The following is a 14,203-nucleotide window of genomic DNA, read 5'->3' as shown; positions in this document are numbered from 1 at the left end:
GTTTGCTCTAGAGCAGTCCTAAGAAAAGTCACATTCACTGCATTATATTTGTTCAGTTTCATTATTGCTACTTCACCCTGCTGCAAGAGGGGCCTGAGTGGGGAACCCGGAGGATGTGAGAGTTTAATATTTCTCATTAAAGATGTGCAAGACAATGGAAGGAAGAGTGGGACCTCTGCCAGAGGTGTCAGTGGGAGAAAGCAGGTCATTGATGCCTTCTATCAAAGTGACAACTCTCAGTAGGAGTTCCTCATCAGAGACTGCTCTGGATCAGGGGAAGGTAGTCAGTTTTGTTGGTGACATGGGCGATCAGGAGCTGGCATTGTGTCCATTGCACTCCCACAACTGTACTGCTGTATGACCTGCTGGTGGGAAATGCACTGTACAAAGACAGAGGCACTGCTGGCAGGGGAATAGTCCTGCAGAAGTTGAGTTGTCAGGAAAGCACTGACAGCTTGTGCTTTTCAGATTTGGTAAACAGCTGATGTGTGGCTTGTTTAGCTGTGCTGTGAGGTTATCAGGCCTTTACATGTTGTTTTGTGGTATTGAAGCTAGATAAATGTATGCTGCTGATATATCGGTTTACTCTGCTACTGCTGAAGCTTGCATGTGTTTTTATTACTTTCTTTGTTTCAAGAAGCAGATTATAAGAATTACTTTTGTTTCAGCAAAAATACCTGTCCTTAAGTTTAAGATACTGTGTATGCTGTGGCAGGCCCTCAGATCCAGGTGAAAATCATATATGTTCCTGTCTGATGACCAGTTATCTGGGGAACCTGCTCTGTACTCATGGACTAAGACTGAAGAGAATACCACAGTGGGACCAAGAGGGGACCTCTGCTGATGAGGTAGCAAGCAGCTAACTTCCCTTCACATAGTGAACTTCATTTACGCTTTGAGCACATATTTTAGAGCTTGGTGTTTTAGGGCTAGTCCCTGCTGCTGGCTGTTCCCTGAATCGGTCTTATCTAAATACTACTTTCTAAAAATTAAGTGTCTAGCCTAAACTAGTTAGACAGCTTGCCTCTAGACTCTACTGCCAGTGGGGGGAGAGAGTTGATCCATCTAGCCTATTTTATACAAACAGATCTGACCATCTCTGAACCATCTTATGCTTCTGCTCTTTCTGAAAGGATTTGGTGGTTGCATCTTTTATATTTAATGGAGCTTGAGCCTCAGCTTTGCCATATGTGTTAATTAAAATGAAAAGATGTGCTGTACAAAATTGAAACACTTCACAAAGAATTGAATGTCACTGCTGAAGGTAGACTTAGAGATGGTTTGCTGTCATTGTCTTGTCAGGGAATGGTAGCATGGGGAGACTTTAATCTGTAAACATTTCTTCTTAAATATACTCCAGGCGTGCACATTTAAAGTGTTTTCCAGATTCTGGCCTCATTTCTGTCTTTGCGTGAAAGTTTTACACTGCAACGGTTTTCTCCCTAGACACAAAAGGAATGAGTTCTCTGTAACACATTTCGCTAGAGGGATAGAAATGAGTGTTTTACTGATAAAAAGACCCTCTTAAACAACATCCATCTTCCTCTTTGTGAAATGGGCAGCTATTATTATTTCTGTGATTGCCCCTGCAATGCTATATTGCATTTAATGCTATAATGCATTTTCTTTTGCATTTAAACTTGTTCAGTACCTCTTTGTTAGTGTTGTTAGATCCTTAGGAAGAGCAAGTCATTGTCCTAACTGGCTGGCATGCCAGATAGAGGCTGGCACAGAATGAAACTCAGATGGTCACTCTCTGCTTACTACATTGTTTGCCAGGAATGGGATGGACCAGGAATATACAAGTTGCTTAATGCATCTTTGAAAAGGAACACATTTTTTCTTGGTGCTCATACCTGTTCCCTCTTTTCAAGAGAACACTTGCTTTTCACTTTCTCAAGACTGTGACTGCTCACTTTGAAAATATTTGTTGACCCTTTTAAAGTCTCTGCTAAAATACTTTATTCTTGGTTGTAAAGGGTTATGCATTTTTATATAAAGCCATGAGATTTTTGGATGCTGAATATTCCTAGATTTCAGCATCAATCAGTGCTGGAATTTTTGTGTGCTTCAATCCAAAAGAAGTACATATTTTTAAAAGAAAACCAACTTTGATATAGGCACTAATAGAAGGATTTATTTAGCCTCTGAAAGTCAGATGTCTGGTTGAAACTAGGTTGTCTTACTTCCTACCAGAAGGAGAATCATATAAAAAAATTCATTCTAAGATAATCAACTTAGTGTCATGTTTGTCATTCCTTGGAATGACCTTTCTCTCTACTGATTTTATAGATTAATCCCACCCCTGCTTCCCATTGTTTATTCCTTGATGTCAGTGAGAAGCTGGATGTCGACAAAGAAATTAAGCATCCAAATATCTTTATTGATACAGATCACAATTGGAATTTTTTTGGATGATATTTCTGTCTGCTTCTAAGTTCAGAAGTATCACCTTTTATTTTTACAGGACAGAGGAGAAAAATCTCTTTATAAATCCTTTCCTTAGAAAAACACTACAATCAGCTGAACACCAGTAATTTTGTTCTAAATCTTTATAGCCTCAGTTTTAGTCTTTAAAGTATATTTAGAATAGCATATTTATCTGTATTTCTTCTTTTGCCTGTAGAATGACAGGCACACCAATAGAACTATATGAATAATAAATTATAATACTGTTTATCATCTAAATTGGTATAATTTAGAATTTTTCTCTCAAGTATTTCTTCTAGAAATCTATTCAGCCCTTCCTGATGACACATTTGGATGAACATTTTTCAACTGTGAATGCCTAAAGTTAATCAGCTAGATCTATATTTAGGCATAAAAATGAATGACCTGATTTTCAGAGTTCCTGATTACTTATTTTGACACATTAATATGAATTTAATAGCTTTGCTGTAGGTGCCAAAGTCTTAAGAATGTTGGTTTTATTCCCATGAACAACTTGTCTATCAAACTGCAGAACACATGCAGAATTAAATTACTAATGAATGACGAAAATATGCCATATAAAAACAATGTTACATTGATTCATTTATTTATTTACGTAGTTGGACGGCTAATTATATGCGGAAAGTCCATGATGAATGCTGATTTATAGTGATTTGGAAAAAAAAGCATATATTTCTCTCATGTCATATTGAGACAATGGTGAATTCTTTGAGAAGAAAGTGCATCCTCTGATTGTTCTTTGTTGTATGCCAAAGAAGAATATAATATGAAGACATTTTGCTCATTTTATAGAAAAGCAAACTTAGTTTTTCCTGATGACTTTCATTATGCTAAAAATTGTGGAAAACTGGATGCTGCACTACAAATTGATGCATATTGAAAACCAAAAGCCTTTCAGAAGACATTAAGAGCCATATGTTCATTTTACAGATAGGCAGTGCCACTTTGACATATGGCTTCCTTGCTGTTTAAAGATTCGGATCATCAAAGTGCTTGGCTGTTACATTAAGGGGTCATAAAGATTTGTTTGAAGACATTGCTGAAAAGGGGCCTAATAGCCTGATTTGCTATACCTTGCCTAGCTGAGTTTGAGAAGGTCCTCAAAGTACTAGGGATGCCCAGGCCCATATAGAGCATAAGGACTGCTGAACTATAGTATGTGAAGGGCAGGACCTAGACTTCAAATATAAGGATAATAATCACCCTTTGTTTAGTGTATTGTCTTACTTTGTTTTTACATTGAATTGTTCTTGATACACACAAGGGCTTTTTGTAAAGAAAGTAAAATGAGGAACAGATGCTAGTTTCCCTCATATTTGAGAGTTGGTCTTTGGGCCCAGTGGGGGGATTCTTATGAGCCACAGTGGCATTGGGTGAAGGATCCCACCTACTGCACTCAATTTGCTTGCAAAAGCCTTAAGATTAGCTAGAATAAGAGTGAGCTGAGTGAGAACTGCACAGCTCCACCTGATATTATATTGACAGCAGGTGGCAAATGTGGATGGAAGTGCCTGACTAAAGCACACAGTCCCTTCAGCATCAGCAGCTGTGTGATCACTGGGGAGTTGTTTGGTTACATGTGTTTTTTCATATCTATCATTTTAACTAAATCGATGGTCTAAATGAATGGTGTCATGCGGAGGAACATTAAATGGATTTATGACAGCTGAAATATATAGCACCTAGAGGATGTGGGGTCCGCAAAGCAGTGAATGGATTTCAGGAAATTGTGATTTTCATCTGTAGTAGATATAAGCTTGATCCATTATTCAACATGCTATGCAAAAGATAATTGTGCATTGGGTTCACAGGGCAGTCTTCTGGCATTTCAAAAAGAAGAAAAAGGAATTTAAGAGAATGATTTATATGTTTTTGTTGCCTCTGTTTATGATGCTAGCAAAAGAAGTCCAATTTCCTCCTAATTAGATTATAACAGGTGCAAGCAAATCCAGTAGAAGGGGAGCTCTTTGTATAATAGCTATACAGCATTTGATATGAGTGTAGCAGGGAAACAGGAAGCATCTCTCAGCCATGCTTTTCTCATCTTATGGTCTGAGACCTGTCACATGCTCTGCCATCAGATAGCAGTGCTACTGGACTTGGTGAGGTGACCTCATCCTGGCTCAGGTCAGGCAGCTGAATTCAGCTGAACCAACTGGGGAAGTGAGTCTTCTTCTGAGACTCATTTCATACTATGCTCTGTTATTCTGAGAGGTGTGTTGCCTCAGGTGCTCCCATTCTGTCTTGTACACTCTGTTTCTTGAAGGCTTGGGTCCCTTGCTTTCACCCATGTTGGAGATGTTGCAGTCCTTGCCACTTCTTCAGTGCTGATCCTACCTTGTGCTCTCCTTCACCCCTCCAAACCAAAGAGGCAACACGAAAAGGGTAACATCCTGTGTGCAGACATTGCCTCCTCCAGCCATTTAATCTGAGATGCTGAGGTGTGAGCAGAGAAGGCTTGGACAGTGTCACACATTCTGCTGTGTTAATGGTGGCACTACTGATGTAGTGGTATGGTGGACAGCTGGAGGCAGAAACTTCTGAAAGTGTCCTGCCAAAAATGGCCACAACTTACCTGTTAGAGATTTCAGATTTTTTTGGTAAGTATAGATGGCAAGAGTTTTTCTCCTTTCTTATCAGATTTGCACTGAGGAAACTCTATTGACATGCCACTGATAATGAGAGAAGAGTCCAGATGGACAGATACTGAACAAGGGGTATAAGATAGATGGATGTTTGACTCCTGTTTTTAAGCAACCCAGGGAGCATTGTTACTTCAATTAAAACAAAAACTAAAGAGTTCACAAACTGTATTTGCATTTTAAAGGAGGGGCAGATTTTCTGTTTTCATTTTGAGTTTATAACCTATTGTATAAGAAAGGTGAAGATCTACTTTTTAACTAAACAACTGAAGTGTTCAAAACTGAGATCCCATTTGACTACAATGTTACCGTTGTTCTTGAAAAACTACTACTGAAAAATATAGAGGATTAGTTTATGATTATTATAAAGAAATACACAAAATCATTTTTGATGGTGAACTTCATAATTTTCTTGTGGGCAAATTGAACTATTCTGATATCATATTGTATATTTGTGAGGAAACAATGTAAGGTCTGTTCCTGTGTAAATACATTTTACCATAGCTTCAGACTTCCAGTAAGATCATAAAGATAAAACTGTGCAAATACTGTTACAAACTGGCAGAAACCAGCCTGGCAGGAAATTTCAAACCCAATGGCAAACTTCCACAGGCTATTGGAAATTAGAAGCTGTTTGGCTAAAACAGTCATTGGGAGTATGTCTTATGGGAAGAGGACCGAGTTTTTAGTACATAGGTGTGCAGATGGGTCCACATGAAGTTTATGGTGTGACACTCATGTATCTTCAGGGAGAAGCTGAAATCCAGACTGTAAAGAAAAAACAGGTTCCACAAGCAGGATCTGTGAAAAAAAACCACATTTTTTTTTCAGATATTGCTCTTGACTATTCAGAAAGATATGTGAAGTGCATTTACAAAAATTAATGGCTAGATAAGTGATCATTATAATTCTGGGGTTTTTAACAACTTGGATTTTCTCCCTGCTTCTCTTTCCTTTTGACCATAATTTCCTCTGGTGCTACATTCTTACCTGGTTTTGATATGTGCTTTGAGAAATTGCTCCAGACATTTAAGGGGATCTATTAATAGCAATGCACTTTCTAGGCAGATGCACTAATTCCACTGATAGTGTTTTTTTTTTCTCTCTTCAGTTATCTTAATTCCAGAGTAGATTTAAACTCTTTCAGACTAAGTCACTATTATTATGAAATTAGAGAGCCTATCCAAAAATTGAGGAAAAACTTATTTTTCTTTAAAGTTGACACTGTCTCAGGCTAAATGCACTTTGTGGTGTAAACAAGCCCTGGAGAGTATATCATGTGCTCTGAATTGAATTTGCAAGCTTTTGTGAGTACTCAAACTTATTTATATTCATGTGCAATTCAACCTACAGCAATTCAAGATGTTATCAGCTCCTCACCATCCATGCTATTTATCACAGTCGGTCAGTCAGAAGTTCCTGCCAGGGTGGCAGATAGCAGACTGGAGCACCAGCTCATTCAAGTCCTACTCCTTCAGTTCAAAGCATACTGTCTTAGCACAAACCCGGCTTCACTCATGAGTTACACTGGACTATGAATGGAAATAGGATGAAGGATGCAGTTCTGTTTCTTTGACTCTAGTTTTGGGGTTAATAAACTCTTACAGGGCAGCAAATGGATGCAACACAGCACTGCTGGTGCGAGATTAACAAGGTGCAGCCCTTTGTCAGAAGATGCTTGAGAGGTAGTGTGTCTCACTAGCTCACCTGGGGGTCTGGGCATTATAGACTCAGTTCTTTCCTCCATACACATAAGTCACATAAGTGACCTTGCAGAGTGTCTTTGATATTTTTCTATAAAGGAATCAGGTTTTTCTTGAGGTCAACAAGAGAACTTTTTCAGCCCCTGTACTAGGTTTATTTGAATATCAGATTCTTCTGAATGCCAGTGAAGCTGTTCAGAATTCTGCCAAAAAATAGCATTCAGGAGAACTGTCTGTTCTCCTTTAACCTTGTTCTCAAAGTAACAGCAATAAAAAATTGTTTTGGTCCCTCTGAGTCTTAAAAAAACATTAAGGCAGGCACTGAGCTCAGGCACTTGATATTTGGCTGTACTACAAAGGACTGAAAATGAGATATTTGCCCTGGTAAATGTCTTAATAGAGGGGTCATTACCTGTGCTTTCTTTATGACTGGATTAAACTCACTGCAGCTGGGGATGTATCAGACTAATAAACTCTGAAGCCAATAGAAATCTGCAGTAGTCAACAATGGGGAAAGCAATCAGTGTGTGTGTTATAGTGTGAGCATTATTGGAGGACAGCTTGCCTTGCTCAAGGGTCCCCAGGACTGATTGGGCCACTCTGTCTTCTTCAGACTCTCTTACTTCAGTTCTCAAACGTTGAGAGTGGGTATGTTAATTTGTTCTGAGAAGCAGGCTGAGTTGCATAATAGCAACTGTAGGTGATCCAGAGCCTATCCCATCTTGAGGTTTGCAGAAATCTGGCTTGTCCCTACAGTTACAGTTCAGGCCAATCAGCTGCAGAGAACATCCCTGAGCATAACTCCCCTTTGTGTGGCCCAACAAGCACATTCTTGAGTGGCCTTATGTATTTATTTCTAGGGGAGCAGGGCTATTTTGGCATTGCTTGCAGTTACCATTATGCAAATTATGTATCTGGTCAGAATGGATCATTGTGTCCCTTTCAAAGCCCAAAGCACACTTGTCCATGTCTACAGGTACTGCAAAACAGAACATTTGAATAACTTATAATACCAAATGACAACTTTCTTTTCCATGGTCAAGTGTTACCTGGAGGTGAGCTTTCTTTTGCCTGAGTGAAGAATGCAGCTGAAGAGAAGGGTCTACACAGTCTTGGGCAGTTTGAAGATACAACAGCCACACCTTGATCCGGGATGTAATAGTGCTGAGATGATGCAATGCTCCAAGGAGGCTGAGTAGGTGTAGGATCCTGTGTGTATGCCACAGGAAAGGGATGAGAATATTCTCCTTGCCTGGATCAATGAGGCCTTTGAAATACATGCTACAGGCCTCTTTAGGGATAGCTAATATTAATGTGAAAATATTCACAGTGCTAAAGGCTAACTAAAGCTGCAGCTGTATCCAGTTGATAGTCTATAGGTTTCCTCATCTCTCATTCCAGCTCTGACCTGTCTGAAGACAAAGACTTGGAGGACATTTTGCAACAATGCCAAACCCAGAAGATTTTGCCTGTTGAAGACAAAGTGGTCATTAATGCTTTTGATGTGATTGAACACTTTACATTGCTTGATCTGCATAGAGGGAAGAGATTCTCTTTGTATCTCTGAGAAGGAAAGTATTAGAACTGCCATGAAAACACATTTCTCTTATCAACTCCTTAGGCTGGCCAAGGCAACCCTGATATGAGACTCAAAAAAGGTAGAAAGAGTAAGAAGAAGGCCACATCATTCAGATTTGGGATTATTGTGGGGAAGATCTTTTCTTTCTTGTCCCTTAACGCTACATCACAGTATGTGCACAGTTAATAAGGGGTCACTAAACACTAGATAGCTCCTTGTTGGGCTAGCCACATTCCTTTTCACAGAGCAGATAGGGATTCTTGTACATGAACTGGTGCTGCTCTACAATTTGAGAGAAGGAGCAGGTTTTCTGGAATATGCAAAGCCATAAAAAGCATCTGGGAGCCTTTTCCCTTGGCCAAGTGGCTGCATTTATATTGACCAACCACAGGCATGTGAAGGCATTAGAGAAATGACTTTTGTTGTTTTTTAGTTAAGATCTTATTGTTGTTTGGACTTGTGGTATGGTAGTATGTGGAGTAGAAGTTTCAAGGACCTTTCTGTACTAAGTCTTTACTATATAGGTACCTGTAAGTGCTGAGATTCATATTAATGACTCAGACCACCTTCAGGCCATTTTCATCAATTCCTTGGGACTGAGAATATGTGCATGAAGGACAAGTCTTTCTGAAGGACTAGATATTCTCATCATTGGATGCACTTCTAGGGGAAGGGGCAGAACTAAATGCAAGACTCGAAGAATTTCAACTGCAGTGTATTGAAGTGCTAAACAAATAGCTGCTCAGATAAAAAGGCAACCTTTATTAGATTGGGATATTTTGTAATTGACTTTTGAAAATTATCTATCTGTGATATAATACCAAAGTAAACAATTTCTTTCAATGTCATTTCTGGGTCTGTTTTGAAGGAGCAGTTATCTGTTGTCAGCAGTAACATGTCCCTTGCCTTGTCATTCCCCCAGGTTATTGCTGAGCAATTATTCTTTCTTCTTTAAAAAAAATTGCATGAAGGTTTATCCTGCATTTATACATGTGGCTAGCTGTCCATGAAAATCTATCATAATCACAATGCAATGGTGTACCTTTCCCAGCCAGACCATCCTCTAACACTCCTTCTCCTGGATGTTTTATTCTGCCTTCCTTTGCCATGCTGTATGAATATACCCTACTCTTTGGTTTTGTTCTTATTTTTTTAATGAAGTAGTTATTTCTTCTTCTTAAATGTCCTTGCAATGAGATTTCATTCTCACTCACCACCCCAGAATATTTTGATACTGCTGTTTGCGTTTAGTATATACAGACTTACACTCTTAGATGTTGCTTTTCATGCATCTTGATGTTCTCTAAAAAAATGTGCCAGTTTTCATGTATGCTCTTGCGTTTTTGCCATCCACTCTCCCTTCTGCCTGTTTTCTTTCTTACAGATCAGGACTATACTCCTTGATATCTTTTGGCTTTGAACTTACAGGCAGATTATGGTTAGACACAATTAATTTATCCAAGAGGCTCTAGGCTGCATTGTTTCAGGGTAACAAGCTCTTCTGCCAAGCCAGAGTTGGTGGCTAATAATTTCTCATTCTTCTCTCTGGTGTGTACCTCATCTGTGTCTTTTGTCTTTCTTAGTGAAGGTCTTCCTTTTTTGACATTATGGATAATTTTTTTTCTTTAATTTTTGCTTCTCAATCAGCTCAGTTTGTGTCAGCATTATTTTTAAAGCTGTAAAGGAAATTTCAGCCTCTCTGCAAAATGTACTCAGCCTCTCATTCTGCTCCAGGAAGATGCTCCTTTCCTACAGTCTCAGAGAATCAGAATTCTGTGTAAAATTGAGGCTCACCCTTACTAACATAACTTTTTAAACTAGGGGTTAATATTTCTCATACCTTTTTTATTTTGAACATGGCCCAGAGGGATTTTCTTAAAAACACTAACCTGACATTCCACTGATAAAGGGATTAAGTTAAAGTATTTGCATAATGTCTTTCAAATAGATGGGCTTTATGATAGATGACACCAAAATATGTTGTATAAGAATGTGAATCACTTGAAGAGGGAAAAAGTGCAAGCAATTTGTAAAGGGATTAGCAGAGTAAAACAGGTCTATGTTGAACATAGATATCATGAAATAGATGGATTCCATGATGTCCATTGTTACATAGCACCTTACTGAAGAAACTGGACTGCCCTAACCTCCTTGTTTCACTGCGGGATGATCCTATAATCAAAGAAGCCCAGATTCATTAGTTTCAGAAAGAGACATCCTCAGAAAATAAAAAGGAATATTAGCTGTTATGTTTTTGTGTCATAGGATGAATTTGAATTAATATTTTCTCCATCTTTTTGGCTTTACTTCAGAAATACACAGTTTGGTGGGAGGGGGGATTTAACAAGCTTTAGGCAAGCTTTGCTAAATCCACAGTATAGAGGGTACTGGACGACATGCACTGAAATGCTGATACCATGAGGCTCGGAGTCTTATCGCGTCTGCAGGCAAAGAATAGAAATGCTTTCACATTAGACTTGCAAAATGTAACATGCAATGCAGTACTTTCTGTCTGAGCCATTCCGTCAAGTTAGCATTGTTAGGTACTACACCACACTTTGAATCTACTTATTTTTATTCTTTTTTTTTTTTTTTAAGAAAGTGTAGGTCATACGCCTGTCTTGGGAATGTAGTGAACAATTCAGAGAGAATTTGCAATTGTCACATCAGCTAGGATAAATGTATTTGTTGATGGCTACTTGATAGATAGAACCAAGATAGATAACCTACATTCAATTCAACCTGTTATTGCCCTACTAAACCGAGACAAATGATATCCTTTTTTTTGCCTGTATTTTTGCATGTTCAGCTTGGTTCCTGTTCTGTAATAGTTGAATGGCTCTTATTCTTGTTAATGCTTCTAATTGCAAAACATGGCTCTGAGGCAGGGAAATGCTATCTTTTCCAAATGTTGATGGGTAACTGGGATGTAGGAGGTTATGTTCATACCACCAAGAAAGATCAAGTAATATTTGACTCCAATGACTTTGGATAGAGCCATCAGCTTTAGAGTGTAAGTGAATCATCTACCTCTCTGTTGAATAATAATCACAATAATCTCTGGTGTAATGAAAGTAGTGATTAAGTTAGGCTGGGTTTGAGAAGAGCTCTGCTGAGCAGGTGCCTGAGAGACATAGGTTGTGGGTTTTGTGCAAAGACATTTTGTATAGCTCCCACTGAAATCAAGGACAAGGTCTGTTGCAAACAAAGGGACTTGGCCCTCATTGCTCACAAGGACTGTTTCAAGGAAGTACTGGTGTGGGTGCAGCTCTACAAAGAGAAAATTCTTGTATTTTCCCATTTTTCCAAGTGGAAATGCCTAAATAAATGCAACTTTCCTGTATGGCATATAAATATTTTCTCTCCTCTAAAATGTAGACAATGAGTCTCAGTTATTTTTTCAGATGAAGGGTTCTACATGGATGCAGAGAAGGTAATTTTATTTAGCATTTCTTTTGCTTTGATTAGGAATAAAAATGTACATCCCCATTGCTTCTGTGAGGTCATGTGCAAACACAAATATGGGAGCAAATGCCAGAGCAAGTGATTAACTATTACTACTTAGCTAATATTTGCTTCCTGTCTCGGAACTGCCTTCTAAGCATAAAAGAAAAACCGTTGGGAAACCATTGTGCTTCGTGGGAGATTTCAGTCCCAGCCTCTGGAAGGAACAGAGACTCACTGTTACACTCAGAAAACAGGTTTTTCTCCTGATTGGATATCAGGCTTCAGACTCACAGGCTGTCTTTGCTGACAGCACAAAGCTGCCTACAAAACTTCACTTGCTTGCTACACAGTGGTGCCTGAGAGTGTGGCCCTACGTGCTGCAAGGTTGCCCTCCCTGTATCCAGCAGGATTCCTGGTGCCCTAGTAAGGCCAGTGGGTTTGTAAGTGCCGCAGCCAGCTGCCTTCAGGCAGCTGGGAGGCTGCCAAGGAGCTGTTGTGTGGACGGGGAATGGAGCATGCTACTCATCTGGAGTCTTCACACACACAGATGCTAAATGCATTCACCCCTAAGAATGATTCCTGGTCCTCAGGAAAAGTGGCCTTTGTATGCTGCTCGGAGCTTGTTCCTTTGCAGCAAGCCTGATGGTTTCTCTTGTGTCCACATGATGAAACATTTGTCATTTTAAGTGTCTTCTGGGCCCTTTGATGCTAAGATCCAACACTACCTTTCTGTGTGAGATTGTGTAGTTTTGATTGGTTTGTTGGTTTTTTTTTCTTTTTGTTTGGCACATCAGAAATAACCTGAGTCATGGGTTGAAGCTGACCAGAGTGGTATTTCTATAGAAGGGCTTATATTAGAAGTTGGAGGGCTGGTTTGGACCAGACTGCATTGATAAGGAACAAACCCCATCCATGACACCTTTTGGGAGTAATCTCTTTACAGAATTTCCCTCAGGTTTGTATGGAGATCAGTAGGTTCACTCCAAAAAACAGACTGGGAATGAAGTGGTAATTATGCAGTATCAGGATATCACAACATGAGAGTAAATTGGGAGTTAACTTGGTGGGCAGCATAGGCTTACCAGTTTTCTGCAACATATATGTTCCAGTTTGCACCTGAAACCTGTGTGGCCAAAGTGTTTTTCCTATGGTGCCTACAGCTGCTCTGACATGAGTCAATCTGCTCCTCTTGGACTGGAGCTCAGGGCTTGAGCACTGACTGTGCTTACATCTTCAGTCTCTCCATTCCGTGGACAGCACTATAATTTACTCCAGGAAAGCAAATGACTGTAACCTGGGAGAAAGAGGCCTGGATTCTTTTTCTTGCTCTACCAGTATGACTCTGGTTCTTTTGGCTTTTACATTATCACATGCCTTCCAGGTCTTGTCTATCTTAGACTGAATTATTAGCCATGAAATTCTGCAGTAGAGATGCAGCTTCTGCTGTGAAAAATGTTTTTGCAAGAATATATTATATCCTTACCCTGCAAGAAGCCTTCTGAATCTGTCAGGAGGCTTATGCTTATGCAAAGCTGTGGTAAAAAAGTGATACCCCAATGGACTTAACTTCTATGAGGAGTTTTCTAGTATGGATTTGCCCTAAGCCTCAGCTTTCCAATTGCCACCTGGAGCTGATAGTGCTATGGTAATACAAGAAAGCCTCAAGAGTTCCTCACGAGGGAGATGAGTTTCATATGAGGCAGCACTGTTGCTCAGAAGTACTTCTCCTTCTTCCCTTACTTCTGAGCATCAACACTGGAAGGGAATAAAGATCTCCTAATAATTTTCTTCACTTAGACACAAATTCAGCCTTTTGTTGCTGGCCTAGTAGAAGAACTCAATCTGACAAAATGAAGAAAGAAAAGGAAAATGATGTTTTGGTCATGGTCATGTTTTATTCTAGGGACTTCTTGACTTTTACAAGTGCATGGCCATGGCCATTCCCTTAGTCCTGACTAGAACCTTCCTTCCAAACACTGAGCTCATTTTCCCAGTGATCCACAGAACCTGGGAAATTTTTATTTCTTTTGTACCAGGTGGAGGTTTGCAGCTGACTCTACCAAGGTAGCAGCTTGTTGGAGGTGGGGAGTTCCCATGGTGGGTTGAGTGTCTCACTGCCAGTCATATGGTGGTGTGGCACAGTTGGGGAGTGTGGGGGCCACACTAATTACATGTGCACTTTTTTCATCTCTCTGGGTCAGTGTTCAAGAGACACGACAGTGAATCATCATGGTCAGGTGACATGCAGCTCCATGAAAAGAGAGCAGCTTAGTAAGCATTGATGGGTACACAGTGTTAATGCACAAGTAAGCATTAATGCATACATAATCTTAATATATGACACATAAGACTGCTGAGAAGGAAATGGGAGATAGTCTGTG

This window comes from Pithys albifrons, chromosome 1 (assembly GCF_047495875.1).
Source record: "Pithys albifrons albifrons isolate INPA30051 chromosome 1, PitAlb_v1, whole genome shotgun sequence".
Taxonomy (NCBI): Eukaryota; Metazoa; Chordata; class Aves; order Passeriformes; family Thamnophilidae; genus Pithys; species Pithys albifrons.
This window is presented reverse-complemented; position numbering follows the sequence as displayed.